The sequence below is a fragment of the Tachyglossus aculeatus genome, chromosome 21, assembly GCF_015852505.1.
Source record: "Tachyglossus aculeatus isolate mTacAcu1 chromosome 21, mTacAcu1.pri, whole genome shotgun sequence".
Lineage (NCBI taxonomy): Eukaryota > Metazoa > Chordata > Mammalia > Monotremata > Tachyglossidae > Tachyglossus > Tachyglossus aculeatus.
The window spans coordinates 73,804,943-73,823,543 of NC_052086.1; the positions used below are offsets into that span (position 1 = coordinate 73,804,943).

Below are 18,601 nucleotides of genomic sequence, written 5' to 3' on the forward strand. Positions count from 1 at the left end.
GTGTGCAGAGCACTGTACTGAACGCTTGGGAAGTACAAGTTGGCAACATATAGAGACGGTCCCTGCCCAACAGCAGGCTCACAGTCTAAAAGGGGGAGACAGAGAACAAAACCAAACATAATAACAAAATAAATAGAATAGATATGTACAAGTAAAATAAATGAATAGAGTAACAAATATGTACAAACATATACATATAATGCATATATGTATATATGTATGTATATATACATATATACACAAACATATATACATATATGCATATGTGTATATATGTATGCATATATACATATATACCTCATCTGTAAAATGGGGGTTAAGTGTGAGCCCCCCCCATAGGACAACCTGTTCATCATCATCGTCAATCGTATTTATTGACCGATTACTGTGTGCAGAGCACTGTACTAACCGCTTGGGAAGTACAAGTTGGCAACACATAGAGACGGTCCCTGCCCAACAGCGGGCTCACAGTCTGAAGGGGGGAGACAGAGAACAAAACCAAACATACTAACAAAATAAAATAAATTGAATAGATATGCACAAGTAAAATAAATAAATGGAGTAACAAATATGTACAAACATATATACATATATGCATTTTACAGATGAGGTATATATGTATGTATATATATGTATATATGTACAAGTAAAATAAATAAATGGAGTAACAAATATGTACAAACATATATACATATGTATATATGTACAAGTAAAATAGAGTAACAAATATGTACAAGTAAAATAAATGGAGTAACAAATATGTACAAACATATATACATATATGCATATGTATATGCATATGTATATACGTTTGTACATATTTGTTACTCCATTTATTTATTTTACTTGTATATATATATATATATACCTCATCTGTAAAATGGGGGTTAAGTGTGAGCCCCCCCGCCATAGGACAACCTGTTCATCTTGGCAGTGCTTGGCACATAGTAAGCGCTTAATAAATGCCATTATTATTATTATTACTAAAGGGGCCCCTTCTCGAAAGGCGTCTGAGGCAAGGCCAGGGTCATCGCCTCAGACGCCTGACTGGAAGTTCGTTACGGGCAGGGTGGGTGTCTGTTTATTTGGTGGTATTATACTCCCCCAAGCGCTCTGCACATAGTAAGCGCTCAATAAGTAGCACTAATTGAGTGATTTGACTGGAGGGGGTCAAACAGTGACTGCCGCCTGTCGTGTGGGACAGACGACAGTGGGCCACGGGGGGGGGAGGGAGGAGGAAGGCGACGACGGCCAGGCCCAACGGGCAGCACACCGCCCCCTTGGCAAGACGTGATGACGTAGGGTACGTGCTCGTCCCCGCGCCGGCGAGGCCGCGGGAGCGGCGCCAGGATAAAGGCTCAACCGGCCGCTTTTTCCAACGCAGGCGCGGTGGCCAAGTGGTAAGGCGTCGGTCTCGTAAACCGAAGATCACGGGTTCGAACCCCGTCCGTGCCTCAAGTGCGAATTGTCGAAATTGACAAATTTTTAGGATCATTTCGCACTTATTACACCGCAGGGATGGAAAGCAATCCCTGGAGGGGGCCTGCCCCGGGGGTATTTCTCCCTCTCTGAGGCCTAAACGAGCAGTTGTTTCGGCAGCCTTTTTTTTTTCCTTCTCCTTGATGCAGGGGAATTCCCCGCACCGGCGAGTTTCCAGCTCCCAAAGCTCCCACTTTTAGCTTAGGAAGTTTGGCAGGTTTGGATGCAAACCTCAGGAAGCACGCCCCTCTTCCCAGACCATCCCGACGACAACGTGGCTTTGCAACTGGCCTTAGTAATGATAATGATAATAATAATGATAACGTGGCTTTGCAACTGGCCTTATTAATAATATGTTAAGCTCTTACCAAGTGCCAAACACTGTGCTAAGCGCTTCTAGGCGCTCCAGCCCATAATAATAATGATATGTTAAGCTCTTACTAAGTGCCAAACACTGTGCTAAGCGCTTCTAGGCGCTCCAGCCCATAATAATAATGATATGTTAAGCTCTTACTAAGTGCCAAACACTGTGCTAAGCGCTTCTAGGCGCTCCAGCCCATAATAATAATGATATGTTAAGCTCTTACTAAGTGCCAAACACTGTGCTAAGCGCTTCTAGGCGCTCCAGCCCATAATAATAATGATATGTTAAGCTCTTACTAAGTGCCAAACACTGTGCTAAGCGCTTCTAGGCGCTCCTGCCCATAATAATAATGATATGTTAAGCTCTTACTAAGTGCCAAACACTGTGCTAAGCGCTTCTAGGCGCTCCAGCCCATAATAATAATGATATGTTAAGCTCTTACTAAGTGCCAAACACTGTGCTAAGCGCTTCTAGGCGCTCCAGCCCATAATAATAATGATATGTTAAGCTCTTACTAAGTGCCAAACACTGTGCTAAGCGCTTCTAGGCGCTCCAGCCCATAATAATGATGATAGGTTAAGCTCTTACTAAGTGTCAAACACTGTGCTAAGCGCTTCTATGCGCTCCAGCCCATAATAATAATGATATGTTAAGCTCTTACTAAGTGCCAAACACTGTGCTAAGCGCTTCTATGCGCTCCAGCCCACTGTTGGGTAGGGATCAATCAATCAATCGTATTTATTGAGCGCTTACTGTGTGCAGAGCACTGGACTAAGCGCTTGGGAAGTACAAGTTGGCAACATCTAGAGACAGTCCCTACCCAACAGCGGGCTCACAGTCTAAAAGGGGGAGACAGAGAACAAAACCAAACATACTAACAAAATAAAATAAATAGAATAGATATGTACCAGTAAAATAAATAAATAGAGTAATAAATATGTACAAACATATATACAGGTGCTGTGGGGAAGGGAAGGAGGTAAGATGGGGGGATGGAGAGGGAGATGGGGGGAGCTCTTACTAAGTGCCAAACACTGTGCTAAGCGCTTCTATGCACTCCAGCCCACTGTTGGGTAGGGACCAATCAATCGATCAATCAATCAATCGTATTTATTGAGCGCTTACTGTGTGCAGAGCACTGTACTAAGCGCTTGGGAAGTACAAGTTGGCAACATCTAGAGACAGTCCCTACCCAACAGTGGGCTCACAGTCTAAAAGGGGGAGACAGAGAACAAAACCAAACATACTAACAAAATAAAATAAATAGAATAGATATGAACCAGTAAAGTAAATAAATAAATAGAGTAATAAATGTGTACAAACATATATACATATATACAGGTGCTGTGGGGAAGGGAAGGAGGTAAGATGGGGGAGGGACCGTCTCTATATGTTGTCAACTTGCACTTCCCAAGCGCTTAGTACAGTGCTCTGCACACAGAAAGCGCTCAATAAATACGATTGAGTGAATGAATGAATGCAACCCTCTTCACCTCGTTTCCCACAACTGGGTTTTCCATTCCGAATTATTTTGACACGCTTTCTTTCCTCGGGCCCAAATTCTCGGATTTGGGGTTCATTCGAGCGATCCCTATTTGCCACGGGAAGAGAAGAGATAGAAGTCACCCCACAGCCAAAGATGCAGTTCAGCCAAAGCATAAATACTGCATTTTCATCTTATTCCCATTAATTTTCATGCAGATATAGGCCAAGTATCCGGTGCCTGGCAATTTTAGGGGACAGGCTTGCTTGCCACAGAGGCACATATTTAGGAAATTTACCCCAGAGTAAGAGCGCTCTCCGACCAACTAGGTAGAGTAGTGGGGCAGGGGATGTGCCTGCTTATTGTTGTATTGTAGTAGTAATAATAATAATAATAATGGCATTTGTTAAGCGCTTACTATGTGCCAAGCACTATTCTAAGCGCTGGGTGGGGATACAAGGTATGTTAGTATGTTTGGTTTTGTTCTCTGTCTCCCTCTTTTAGACTGTGAGCCCACTGTTGGGTAGGGACTGTCTCTATATGTTGCCAACTTGTACTTCCCAAGCGCTTAGTACAGTGCTCTGCACACAGTAAGCGCTCAATAAATACGATGGATGATGATGATGAAGGTAACGAGGTTGTCCTACATGGGACTCACAGTCTTAATCCCCATTTTACAGACAAGGTAACTGAGGCACGGAGAAGTGAAGGACTTGCCCAAAGTCACACAGCAGACAAGTGGCGGAGCGGTATTAGAACCCATGACGTCTGACTCCCAAACCCGTGCTCTTTCCATTGAGCCTCGCTGCTTCTCTAATAATAATAATAATAATGTCTGCTGAGAGACTTTAGGAAGGTCCCTAAACGTCTCTGTGCCTCAGTTTCCCATCTGCAAAATGGGGATTAAGACTGTGAGCCTTATGTGGGACAGGGACTGTGTCCAACCTGGTTATCTTGTATCCGCCCCAGCGCTTAGAACAGTGCCTGGCACGTAGTAAGCGCTTAACAAATACCATAATAATAATAATAATAAAGTGCTTACTATGTCCCTGGGGTGGATTCAAGCAAATCGGGTTGGACACAGTCCCTTGTCCCACATGGGGGTCACGGTCTCGATCCCCATTTTACAGATGAGGGAACTGAGATGCAGAGAAGTCAGGTGACTTGCCCAAGGTCACACAGCAGACAAGTACTCTCCCAAGTGCTTAATACAGTGCTCTGCCCCCAGTAAGCGATCAATAAATATGATTGGATGAATGGAGTATGTAGACCTGCTGCCGATCACAAAGGAGCCAAACAGACAGACAGTCTTGGAGTTGCGAGAACTGAGTGGTGGCTTGGCATTCAAGGAACTTCTTTTTTATAAAATTAAAAAAAATTCCTAAATTTTTCCTTGTCTGATAAGCAAGGGAGTGGAACGAGTCTGTAGTCAGACTCTATTCCCTACACTCCGAGGCAAAGTCTAGGCAAGGCAAGACTACAAGTAGGTCATAATTCAGTCACTACGCTGATTTTAACCAAAGAAGAAATCGAATTAAAAGGTGGCTGGACTTCTGTAGTAGCCAGTGTGGGATTTAAGTTCATTATATTGCAATCTCCAAAGTGCTTGGGATGGTGCTTTGCACATACTAAGCCTTCAGTAAATATGACTGATTAATTGATTCATGCAATGGGGAATTGGGAAGTTTGAGTGATGGCTGGGCTGCCAAATTCTAGAGAGATTCAGCTTTCAGTTGGACTGCCCCTGCCCAGTGCAGATATGGACCACACAACTTTATGTCCAGTATTTTTATTTTAAAAACCCCGACTCCCTTCACCACGAATCCTGCCCCTGAGTTTCATGGCTTGGAAGCAGCATCCCTCTTCAGAGGGATGTGGAAGAGAAGCACAAAGGCCCTAGAACAACAAAGGGACAGGACATATCGTTGTGTTGTTCTCTCCCAAGCGCTTAGTACAGTGCTCTGCTCACAGTAAGCGCTCCATAAATATGATTATTGATTGATTAAAGGGTGCCCCCCGCCCGAGAAATGCAATAGGTTCGACTGGCCCCTGAGGAACTTCTGGGATATGGCATGTATGATATCATGAGAAGCGTTTTAATTGAGAAGCAACATGGCTTAGTGGAAAGACCATGGGTTTGTGAATCAGAGGTCATGAGTTCAAATCCTGACTCCTCCAATTGTCAGCTGTGTGACTTTGGGCAAGTCACTTAACTTCTCTGTGCCTCAGTTACCTCATCTGTAAAATGGGGATTAAGACTATGAACCCCACGTGGGACAACCTGATCACCTTGTATCCTCCCCAGCACTTAGAACAGTGCTGTGCGCATAGTAAGCATTTAACAAATGCCCTTATTATTATGTCATGCGATATGCCCGATATAATGCAGGTGTTCATCATCATCAATCATATTTATTGAGCACTTACTGTATGCAGAGCACTGTACTAAGCGCTTGGGAAGTACAAGTTGGCAACATATAGAGACAGTCCCTATCCAACAGTGGGCTCACAGTCTTGTCACATGCACCACCTTGTCCAGTATCTGCAAGGGCTGGCAGTGGCCATGTTACCAAAATTGAATTTCTAATGAAAGCCATAAAAATAAACCACTATAAAATCTGTGTCAAAATGACAGTTAAAACTTCCAAATCCAGCCATGGTTTTAGATTCGCTAATCCAGAGGTGAGTTTAGACTATGCTGGGGATAAAAAAAAAATAAACCACTTCTTTGTAACTTGTACTTCCTAAGCGCTTAGTACAGTGCTCTGCACACAGTAAGCACTCAATAAATGTGATTGATTGATTTGTATTCATTCATTCAGTAGTATTCTACCAACTGCATGCTACTTGTGGGTTGGGAATATGTTATCAGTTCTGTTGTATTGTACTTCCCCAAGTGCTTAGTACAGTATTCTGCCCACATTCAATATTTCAATTATTATTGAAATAATAAATAGTATTATTTCAATCACTCATTGATTGATTGAGAACTTTCTCTGTGTAGCATCTGGGACTAGTCCCTTCGATTTAGTTACTCTAGTGTCCCTTGGTTCTCAGACACTAAACCTCAAGTCTCTGTCTCAACACTCATTAACTCAACAAGATGCAGTGTGGTCTAATGGATAGAGCGAGGGCCTGGCAGTCAGAAGGACCTGGGCTCTAATCCTGTCTTTGCACTTCTCTGCTGTGTGATTTTGGGCAAGTCACTTAACTTATCTGTGCCTCAGTTAACTCATCTGAAAAATGGGGATTAAGACTGTGAGCCCTATGTGGGACATGGACTATGTCCAACCTGATTAGCCTGTATCTACCCCAGTGCTTAAGTGCTTGGTAAGTAATAAATGCTTAACAAATACCACAAAAACAAACAACAAACAAAAAGCACCCACTTCTCTGAGGTGGGGAGGATTTCTTGGCATGGTTTGGTCAGACTCTCCCCAACATTCTTGTAGCCTCCATATCTGGTCTGACCAACAAGGAGAAAGGATGCTCAGTCAAGTAGATTCTCCGGAGCTACTCCGGGTCCTCCATGGAGCAACCCAAACCTTCCTTTAGACTATAAGCTCATTGTGGACAGGGAAAATGTCTACCAACTAGGTGGTATTATACTCTCACAAGCACTTAGTACAGTGCTCTGCACACAATAAGCGTTCAATAAATTGATTAATTTCAGGACGATGAAAACTAACCTTATCTTCCCAGAATTGGGGCGGGCCCTGGTGGATCTGGACTCAAACCAGTCAGATTCAATGTGAGTCAAACCTTCACTGAACATGTAGGAAATTTGACAACCATGGAACTTGCTATATTTCTCTCCGAGAAGTTCTCTCCTTCCTGGATTTTAATCTAGAAAAAGCAGTTTGTACATTTTATCAATTGTAACAGGGCATTTCAATGGCCTGTCCCGGGTTCCAGTAAAGAGGGATTGTCCTAGAAATCTTTGATAGGGTTGCAGAGAAGCAGTGTGGCTCAATGGAAAGAGCCCAGGCTTGGGAGTCAGAGGTCATGGGTTCTAATCCCGGCCTCACCACTTGTCGGCTGTGTGACTTGGGGCTACTTCATCAGTCATCTGTGACTTCTCAGTTACCTCATCTGTAAAATGGGGATTAAGACTGTGAGCCCCATGTGGGACAACCTGATTATCTTGTATCCTCCCCAGCGCTTAGAACAGTGCTTGGCACATAGTAAGCGCTTAACAAATACCATCATCATCATCATCATCAAATGGGAGCTTGCAGAATATTGTGCTGGTGAAGAGTTTACTGTGAGCATTGGCCCACACAGTGAGAGAGTTACATTTTAGGTTACACAGTGCTTTAAGGGTAAAATATGGCAGAAAATACCCACATGGTCTTCCCTTAACCCGGCTGGGGCCATCTTACTCAGCCCCATCTCACCAGGCCCAAAAGGAAGATGCCAATGAGAAGAAGCTTGGCCTAATGGATAAAGCACAGGCCTGGGGGTCAGAAGGACCTGGGTTCTAATCCCAGCTCTGCCACTTGACTGCTGTGTAACCTGGGGCAAGTCAGTTAACATCTCTGTGCCTCAGTTCACCTGTTCTCTCTCCCACTTAGACTGTGAGCCCCATATGGGACAGGGACTGTGTCCAACCTAATTAACTTGTATCTACCTCAGTGCTTAGAACAATGTTTGACACATACATTTAACAATTACCATAAAAAAAAACCCTGCTTATATTCATTCCTTTTTTATCTGGCCAGGAAGCCTGCAATCCAATTAACGAGGCCAGTGTCTAAATCTGTCACCTGGACGATTCCTAGAATGATGTTGCTGTGATATATTTGTTAATCTCTGCTAGTAATCAGATAGTCTATATATCGTTTGTAATGAAAGATGATAGCTTGTTTAAGTTTAGGGCTAGCTCCTTCTTCCGGGGACCTGCCAGAAGGTCTAGCAACCATTAATAGACTTTATCTCTTTTCTTTAATTGAGATGAATTCTAGAGTCTAATATCTATGACTTTTGGTTATCTGATTTCTTTCTGAAAAAAAATAATTTTTCAATTATTATTATCATTTTTTTTCAGTGTTTACTATGTATTCTAGGCACTGGGGTAGATACAAGTTAATCAGGTCAGGCACAGTCCCTGTCCCAGGTAGGGTTTGCAGTCTAAGTAGGGGAGAGTGCCAATATTCAATAATTGAATCAACTGAGTCTTTCCTTTCAAAGTACGAACCCTCAGAAGAGCACACTGGATCATGGTCAGGGGAAGCCTTTCTTTTGTGACATTTTATCGGCCTCCTGAGGCAAAAGCGAGCTTAAATGATGAAATAGATGCACTAGTTTAGGATTTGATTAATTAAATGCCCATTGCCTGTTCAAAACAAATACCTGGGTAGCTACACTTTTGTCACATCTCCTCTTGGCCTATTTTTAAAGTGTAGATTGTGTCATCTCAGGCAGAACTACATATTCATTATTTTTACTGTGGGATAATATTGTGCTACCATGACTCTTTCTCTTCTCCCTTCACCCCAAACTGCCCACCTTTCATGAAACCTTCCAATCAATCAATGTCATATTTATTGAGTGCTTACTGTGCACTTGGGAGGGCACAATATAACAGAGTTGCTAGACATGTTCCCTGCCCACACCGAGCTTACAGCCTAGACGAGGCACAGGGCAGTGGTACATGGTTTCCGAGCAGGTGCGTAAATCAGAAGTCCACATAAATTTGCTGCCCTTTCGCATTTTCCTTTCCATTCGCCCGCCAATCATGGAGTAGTAATGAGCAAGCCCACCTCACAGAAAGAGAAGAAATCTCCAATCAGCCTTCCCTTCAGTATGGTTTTCTTTGCTAAAAGTAATTTAAATACTACAGGGCACTCTTTGCCTGTTTTGTACATAAATGTTCATGCCAGATATTACCTAGTTTGAAGGCTTTTTCCCTTTAAATTTTGTTGGCTAGTACATACAATATACTGGGCCTCAGTTACCTCATCTGTAAAAAAGGAGATTTAGACTACGAGCCTCAAGTGGAACATGGACTAGCGTGTATACTATACTAGTGCCTGGTATAGTGCCTGACACACAACACTTAACAAGTACCATTAAGAAAATCAGTAGGATTGAACTATATAGGGTGTATACTAAGCACTTATGTGCAGAGCACTGTACTAAATGCTTCAGAGAAAACAGTGCTATAGAATTGGTAATCAAGATCCCTACCCTCTAGAATAATAATAATTATTATTATGGTACTTGTCAAGTGCTTACTATGTGCCAAGCACTGTTCTAAGCACTGGGGTAGGTATGAGTTAATCAGGTTGGGCACAGCCCTTGTCCCACGTGGGGCTCACACTCTTAATCCCCATTTTACAGATGAGTTAATTGAGGCCACACAGCAGACGTGATGGAGCAGGATTAGAACCCAGGACCTTCTGACTGCCAGGCCCATTCTCTATTCACTATGTCACAATCTAGTGGGGAAGCAGATATAAAATGAGTTATAGATAGGGGCATGTACATCATAAGTGCTGTTCCACTTCAAAAACTGCAAAAAATGGTGAAAACAATTAAAATCAATGCAAAATTGATATAAAGAAGTTTGGGGGTAAACTGAAGTTCAGTTGCTAGCCCCTTGGCAGAACAGCCCAAATTTTCTTTGATGTGATAAGTCACAATAGTATCTGACTACCAAGTAGATACTGTAACATGGTTAATTGTTCAGTAATTCAGTCATACTTATTGAGTGCTTACTGACTGCATGGAGAGCACTGTATTGAGGCTCTTAAGACGGTTACAAGAAGAAGCTGTAAGAAGAATGCTTTCTCAGGAAGCAGGTTTTGAGATTGGATTCATGAGGCACCAGCATGATTTTGCTGGATGTAGCATTTTCATTAGAGCAGGATCCCCAGACTGAGCCCCCTTTTTCTTCTTCTCCTCCCCACCCCCCTGCCCTACCTCTTTCCCCTCCCCACAGCACCTGTATATATGTTTGTACAGATTTATTACTCTATCTATTTTACTTGTACATATTGACTATTCTATTTATTTTGTTAATGATGTGTATCTAGCTTTATTTGTATTTATTCTGGTGACTTGACACCTGTCCATATGTTTTGTTTTGTTGCCTGTCTCCCCCTTCTAGACTGTGAGCCCACTGTTGGGTAGGGACCGTCTCTATATGTTGCCTATTTGTACTTCCCAAGTGCTTAGTACAGTGCTCTGCACACAGTAAAAAACACTCAATAAATACGATTGAATGAATGAATGAATAAATAGTATTATTTCAAATAACTTCATCAAATCATTCTGAGACGTTTAGGAATTAGGATGGGTGTATTAATGTGGAATAAACAATCTATTTCTTTCAGAAATTTAACACAGTCTACACAACCAGAAAAGTATTTTGCACTTTCTCCTCTAGCGATACCTCTTTCATGAAGCTACATTAGCCCAATTTATCTAGCATAGAATTACAAAAGGCAGCTCTTTCTTTTGATGACACAAGATTACTAATGAGCAGTGATATTAAAAGTAATAGTAGTTGCAGTAGGAAAGTTATTTACTGAGCACACACTGCGTGCAAGACACAAAACTAGGCTCTTGAAAGTAATTTAACATTTCAATCAATCAATGGTATTTATTGAGTGTTTACTGTGTGCAGAGCACTTTATTAAGCACTTGTAAGCATAGAATACACTGGGGTTGGTAGACCTGTTCCCTGCCCACAAGAGCTTCCAGTATGGAGAGACATTTGAGGCCTAGTGGAAGGAGGATGGGCTGGGAGTCAGAGGACATGAGTTCTAATCCTGCTCTGCCACTTGTCTGCTATGTGACCTTGGGCAAGTGACAACTTCTCTATACAGTTACCTCAACTGTAAAATGGGGATTAAGACTCAGCCCAATGTGGGGCATGGACGGTGTCCATTGTGACTAGCTTGTCACTTCCCCAGTCCTTAGTACAGTGCCTGGCACATAGTAAACGCTTAACAAACACCAAAAAAAAAACAATGGACATGTAGAGGGTCATTTATTAAGTAGGCCTTACTAACTTTGTGGGCAGGAATGTGTCTGTTATATTGTACTCTCTCAAGCTCTTAGTACAGTGCTTTGCACACAGGAAGTGCTCAATAAATATGATTGAATGAATGAACAAAAAGAACGCTCTTTCCTAGCAAAGAACCAGCCTATCTCATCAGGCCCCATTACGTGACATTTTTTTTCCCCCTAAGTGAAGCTGGGAAAGAGGTCCAGAAGGGGTCAGAGCTCCACAGCACTGGGAATCTCGTACGCCCAACTCTGGAAATCCTCTAACGCATGCTAATGTCTTCAATTTGGAAAATTTCCCTCTTCCATGAAAAAAGAAAAATCCCCAAAGGGGTGTACGTTATATATATATAAAACATGTGAATTATAACTCAAACCCCATGTTTTAGATACATGAAACACTTAAAGAAAAATATTATGGCAGACCCTTTAAAAGCAACAGACTTTGTTTATATCACGTCAAATTGAGTTTCGCTTAACAAATTACCATGCTGGTACTCTGCTTTATATGACACCAAACTCAATGTTTCTCTACAACACTTCGAGGAAGTGTTCTACATGTATACTTTCCTGCTATGGGAGGAAAGGGGGAAATGGAAGAGGGAAGGTTGTCTGATTCTTTTTACTACTTAATGTAAAAAAAATTGAATTCTCACTAACCATAATATTTACCAGTATTTAATCCCTTCCAAAAAAAATCAAATTACTTTACAGGCATTTATTTATTTTATTCACTTCTGGGGAAATTAATCTTACTCTTCCTTTTACAGATGGAACAACCGAGGGGCAACAATTGCACTTTCCCCAGTGCTTAATACAGTGCTCTGCACACAGTAAGTGCACAATAAATATGACTGATTAAGGCAGGGATAATAATAATAATGATGGTAATAATAGTACTTATTAAATGCTTACCATGTACCAGGCACTGAACTAAGTATTGAGGTAGTTATGAGCTAATCAGATTGGACATAGGCTCACGGTCTTAATCCCCATTTTACAGATGAGGTAACTGAGGCCCAGAGAAATCAAGTGACTTGCCCAAGGTCATACAGCAGATAAAGCAGCGTGGCTCAGTGAAAGAGCACGGGCTTGGGAGTCAGAGGTCATGAGTTCAAATCCCGGCTCTGCCAATTGTCAGCTGCGTGACTTTGGGCAAGTCACTCAACTTCTCTGTGCCTCAGTTACCTCATCTGTAAAATGGTGATTAAGACCGTGAGCTCCACGTGGGATAACCTGATCACCTTGTATCCTCCCCAGAGTTTAGAACAGTGCTTTGCATATAGTAAGCACTTAATAAATGCCATCATTATTATTATTATTAAGTGATGGAGTCAGGATTAGAACCCAGGTCCTTCTGACTCCCAGACTCGTTGTGTTCTATCCACTAGACCACATTGTTCCTCCCCGAAAAGGGCTTGACGGCAGATGGTGGTGCCTCAGTCAGCCCTCTTAGCTTTAATAATTCAGCATTATAATGTGCTTTCATGCTTTTTTCCCCCCAAACAGTATTAGGAAAGTCATCAGCCGAAATGCTTTTGCCACCTTCCTCGAGAAGCAGCCTGGCGTAGTGGCTACAGCACGGTCCTGGGAGTCAGAAAGTCATGGGTTCTAATCCCGGCTCCGCCACTTGTCTGCTGTGTGACCATGGGCAAGTCACTTCACTTCTCTGGGCCTCAGTTTCCTCATCTGTAAAATGAGGATTGAGACTGTGAGCCCCACGTGGGACAGGGACTGTGTCCAGCCTGATTTGCTTGTATCCACCCCAGCCCTTAGTACAGTACCTGGCACAAATACGATTAAATGAATGAATGGACATAGTAAGCACTTAGGAAATACCATTATTATTATTATTACCTTGCATTCACTCCTACAGGTGTGGCAACACTTGACTTGGTATTTTCTAAGCTTTGAATAAGATAGAGATCTCCCGTGTTTATATGCAACTATACCATGAAGGTTCTTAGTCTTCATTCATTCATTCAATCATATTTATTGAGCACTTACTGTGTGCCGAGCACTGTACTAAGCACTTGGGAAGTACAAGTGGGCAACATATAGAGACGGTCCCTACCCAACAGCGGGCTCACAGTCTAGAAGTCTTCTTATTCTAGAGGGGTTAACTGTGGCAAAGAACCTCAACTCTCTTTTCCACATGGAAAAATCATATCATTTTCAGGGCAGGCAAATGAAGGGGTGCAGGTTTAGCCGGATTTATTTAGCTGAAAAATTTACCACCTGAAAAATGAATAATAATGTACCTTAGGCCAAGATTAAGAAGGGAAATTTTCAAGCACAGGTTTTTGAAAATTCAGTGAGTGAGACTAAGGAATAATGGCTGGGGCTGAGAGCTCACCTCCTCCAAGAGGCCTTCCCAGACTGAGCCCCTTCTTTCCTCTCCCCCTCATCCCCCTCTCCATCCCCCCCATTTTACCTCCTTCCCTTCCCCACAGCACCTGTATATATGTATATATGTTTGTACATATTTATTACTCTATTTATTTATTTATTTATTTTACTTGTACATATCTATTCTATTTCTATTTATTTTATTTTGTTGGTATGTTTGGTTTTGTTCTCTGTCTCCCCCTTTTAGACTGTGAGCCCACTGTTGGGTAGGGACTGTCTCTATATGTTGCCACTTTGTACTTCCCAAGCGCTTAGTACAGTGCTCTGCACATAGTAAGCACTCAATAAATACGATTGATTGATTGATTGATTGATTGAGAGCCCCCTGTAGACGGTAAGCTCCCTGTGGATAGGAATTGTGTATGTCAACACTGTTGTATCATATTTTCCCAAGTGCTTAGTGCAGTGCTCTGAATACAGTAAACGCTCAATAAATATCATTTATTGATTGATTGATTGATTGATTGATTGATTTAGTGAGGCAGGAATCAGATCCAGCACCAGATCCTTTAAACTGTGAGCTCGTTGTTGGCAGGAAGTGTGCTCTTGTTCTATTGTTCTCTCCCAAGCGCTTAGTACAGTACTTTGCACACAGTTTAAGTGTTCAATAAATGTGATTGAATGAATGATTGAATGAATCCAGCATCCCTTCTTTGTGGGAAAGCTAGTCAATCAATGGTATTTATTGAGTGCTGACTATGTGCAGAGCACTGTACTAAACGTTAGGGAGAGTATAACACAACTGAGATGGTAGACATATTCCCTAACCACAGACGTTAATATAAATAAATAAATAAATCATCCTCATTTTAGTGGTGTTCTGGGGAGATGTAGCTGGTTTTCTCTCCCCAGACCATGATACTGGCATGTGCTTCTGGGTGAACATGAAGAATGATCAGTCATTAGAGACAGAAAGGCTTAGAAACACTTATTTTTTATATAGAAATTGCAAAGATTGTGCCCTTCTGCCACTGAGACACAGCTCAATGCCTGTTACCCTGTATGAGTAAAGTAATTTAGTTGAAAGCTGAAAGAAAGCCTTCCCTGTTCCTGACCACCCCTACAACCACTCTCATTCTTCTCAGCCTTCTATCAAAAAGAGATCTCCTGCCTACTTACAAACTGTATCCCAATCATTTGCACCTCCGTCAATCAATCAACCAATCGTATTTATTGAGCACTTACTATGTGCAGAGCACTGTACTAAGCGATTGGGAAGTACAAACCGTCCCCATCCTTTCTCACATTCTAACACAACCTGTTCGCCTTCCTACTTCTTCTAAGCCTGTGAGCCCCATGTTGGATGGGGACTTGACCTAACCCAGTATTTAATACGGTACTTAACACATAGTAAGCATTTAACAAATTATTATTATTATTATTATTATTACTTGTGCTCTACTTTTCCTTTCTCCCTGACCACCATCTTCCCCTGCTCATGCTTTGATGACTCCTTCCTTTCTACCTTCAAACATACTCACATCTCCCCGATACTAAACTCTTAGTTGGAGAATATACCCAAGAGAGATCAGCATTAGGTAAACTGTAATATATGGGCAACCCCTCCCACCCTAGGAAGTCTTGTGTGTTTGCTCCCAGGAGTTAGCAAAATGCATAGGGTCTAGATATATGCAATATTGCTACCCATTCAGGAGGGAAAAAGAAATTAGTTTCTCTGGAGACCTTATCTATGGCTCCATACAGTGGTTTACACACTGAAAGAGAGTCAGAGGTGGAAATAAGCCAGAACGGTCCAGAATAGGGCACCAGGAAAATGACCAGATTTGGGACATCCATGCTGGTTTGCAACCTTGCATGGCAAATGCTTTTTTTTTTTCAGTGCCAAGCTGAGTTACCTGGACTGAGACCTTAGCGACAACGAATGAGATGAACTACCTCACTGTCAAAAGGGCCAAGGAGCCGACTTGGCCCCGGAGCAGCTCAAGCTGCTACAGAATAATAATAATAATAATGATGGCATTTGTTAAGTGCTTACTATGTGTAGAGCACTGTTCTAAGCACTGGGGGGGATACAAGGTGATTAAGTTGTCCCACGTAGGGCTCACAGTCTTATCCCCATTTTCCAGATGAGGTAACTGAGGCTCAGAGAAGTGAAGTGACTTGCCTAAGGTCACACAGCAGACACGTGGCAGAGCCGGGATTCGAACCCATGACCTCTGACTCCAAAGCCCGGGCTCTTGGAGCAGCTTGCTTAGTGCATAGAACACGGGCCTAGGAGTCAGAAGGACCTGGGTTCTAATCCTGATTCTGACGCATGTCTGCTCTGTGACCTTGGCCAAGTCACTTAACTTCTCTGGGCCTGAGTTACCTCATCTGTAAAATGGGGAGTGAGACCGTGAGCACCATGTGGGGCAGAGACTGTGTCCAACCCGATTAACTTGTACCTACTCCATAGCTTAGAACAGTGCCTGGCACATAGTAAGGACTTAACAAGTACCATGATTATTATTATTAATTATGAGAAGCAGTGTGGCTCAGTGGAAAGAGCACGGGCTTTGGAGTCAGAGGTCATGGGTTCAAATCCCGGCTCCGCCAATTGTCAGCTGTGTGACTTCGGGCAAGTCACTTAACTGCTCTGTGCCTCAGTTACCTCATCTGTAAAATGAGGATTAAGACTGTGAGCCCCCTGTGGGACAACCTGATCACCTTGTAACCTCCCCAGCGCTTAGAACAGTGCTTTGCACATAGTAAGCGCTTTATAAATGCCATCATTATTATTATAAAGCTCCCGCCCTTGCTCTTGAAGTGGGGTTCGGCAGTCAGCCCCCAGCAGCAGTGTCTGCTCCTGCTTGAGCTGACTGACTCTGGGTGGGAAGCGGGAGCCCCTCTGGGGTGGAGACAGGGCAAATCTGACCCCCATTCCGGCTGTTCCAGCTCATTTAGCTGGCAGGATCCCGGCCCAGCCCAGAGGTCTGTAGGTTTCCGCTGTGTTACCCCAAAGCACTTAAACATATCTGTAATTTATTTATTAATATTAATAGCGGTTCCCCCCTCTAGACTGTAAGCTCTTTGCGGGCAGGAAATGTGTCTGTTATATTGTTTCATTGTTCTCTCCCAAGCGCTTAGTACAGTGCTCTGCCCACAGTAAGCGCTCAATAAATACGATTGCCTGACTGACTGTCTGGTCCTCACCAGCGGCTAGGTGAGCCAAGCAACTCTCACCACCGCCAACTTACCTTCCAGGCGTCACTCGGTTTTATGGGAATGCCCAGACATTTAAAATTGCCCCTCCCTGTCTCCTGTCCCTCTGTCAATTTTGACTTTCCTCCCTGTGGGAGTTTCTTAAACTGTCTCTCGTGCTCCATCCTGCACTTCTGCCACCTATCAGGGTGGAAGAAAGGCAAGAGCAGAGCCTGGTCTTTGAAATCCAATAGGACAGAGCAGGCATTATTCCCTAGAGCCAGGACTTCCTTGACGATGGAATCTGTTTCTCTTGCTTGTTTGAGGAGGGTGCTGAGAAGGGGACGGGGACAAGGGGCAGTGGCGGTCTAAGAAAATAATTTATCATTGAAACCCTAGTAAAGGCAGAGTAAAATTTCTGACTTACATTTAAGGAAAAGAAGACCCACTTTGTCTGCAATGGACATTTAACAGCCAGAAGCAATTCGGCATAGCAGTGTAATTTACCTTGCCGTCCTTGACCCAAATTTCCCTCTTCCCTGCAGCTGGGCTAGGCTCCGGTTGAATGCATTCTTCCGCTACCACAAATGTGCTGCTGAAAGGTGTTCTGATTATTGTTGTTGTGATTGCTGCTATTGTTGTTCATCATTCTCTGACACCCTTAGGGTGCCTCTTCAAGCACATACGTACACAGTCCCCATTCACTAGGAGCACATAGTACCTCTTGAAACTTGGCGGAATGAAAAGTAGAAGACCTACTGAACATATAAGATTATTCTGGGAGAGGTATTTTCCCAAGGGATCAAAGGATGAGGAATGTAGCCTTTCTCAGCGGTGCCCAGGAAATCCTACTGGAAGAGGATTTGGCCTTTTCCAAGGCCTGCTTATGTTCTCGTTTGACCTGATCCAATCAAAAGTCTCATCTGCTTCCCACACAGAAAAGATTTCTGTCCCAATTTCTCAGAATCACAGTTCTGAATGGCCTTTTCCGTAAGACCCCCCAGTCAATCAGTCAATCAATCACATTTATGGAGAGCATACTGTGTGCAGACCACTGTACTAAGTTCTCATGTCCAATGTTTGGGCAATCTCTTTGAAAGCAGATTTCAACACCCTCCTCTCTCCTCTTCTCTCAGGCATTCATCCAGAGAAGACCAGGGTAGGATTAAGCAAGAACACTTTGTCTGGTGGACCCATCCTGGGAGCAAGCTGTGATCATAAAGCTTTCTACCTCAAGGAAATCATTTCCATGAAGACCAAAGTCTCTTTTGCAAGAGGGGCCTCAGTCTGATCACAGATTTTCTCCCAGACCTTTTCTTCTCCGAGGTCAACTCTCATCAAGTAGACCAATAGCATTTATTGACCATGAACTCTGCACAGTGCTCCGTACTGAGTATGTGGTAGAGTACAATAGAGTTGGTAGACACGATTCCTACCTCAAGGATCTTACAACAGCTCCAAATACATATTCACAATTTGTTGATAATGAGGCTTTGAAAAGATGCCATTGTTTGCAAACCCACAGACTTAATGCTTTTTAAGAATATTATGTTACAATTATTTTTAAAGCATTATTAAAAGCAATTTCCAAAGAGCAGCTTGGTTTCCACCCAGAGGAGCTATGTCACTAAGACAGATCTGAGGGCTGCAGGCTGCAGGAAATGGAGGTGGTGCCTGGCTAGCAGTGGTATTAATGGTATTCTTATAACTAA

At 42.8% G+C, this 18,601-nt stretch overlaps 1 non-coding gene across 1 annotated transcript; it reads left to right on the top strand.

Annotated features, from left to right (window-relative positions):
• Positions 1-1,383: 1,383 nt before the first annotated feature.
• On the top strand, positions 1,384-1,455 carry TRNAT-CGU. The gene has a single exon. It is a non-coding gene; the product is annotated as a tRNA-Thr (tRNA).
• The last annotated feature ends 17,146 nt before the right edge of the window (positions 1,456-18,601 follow it).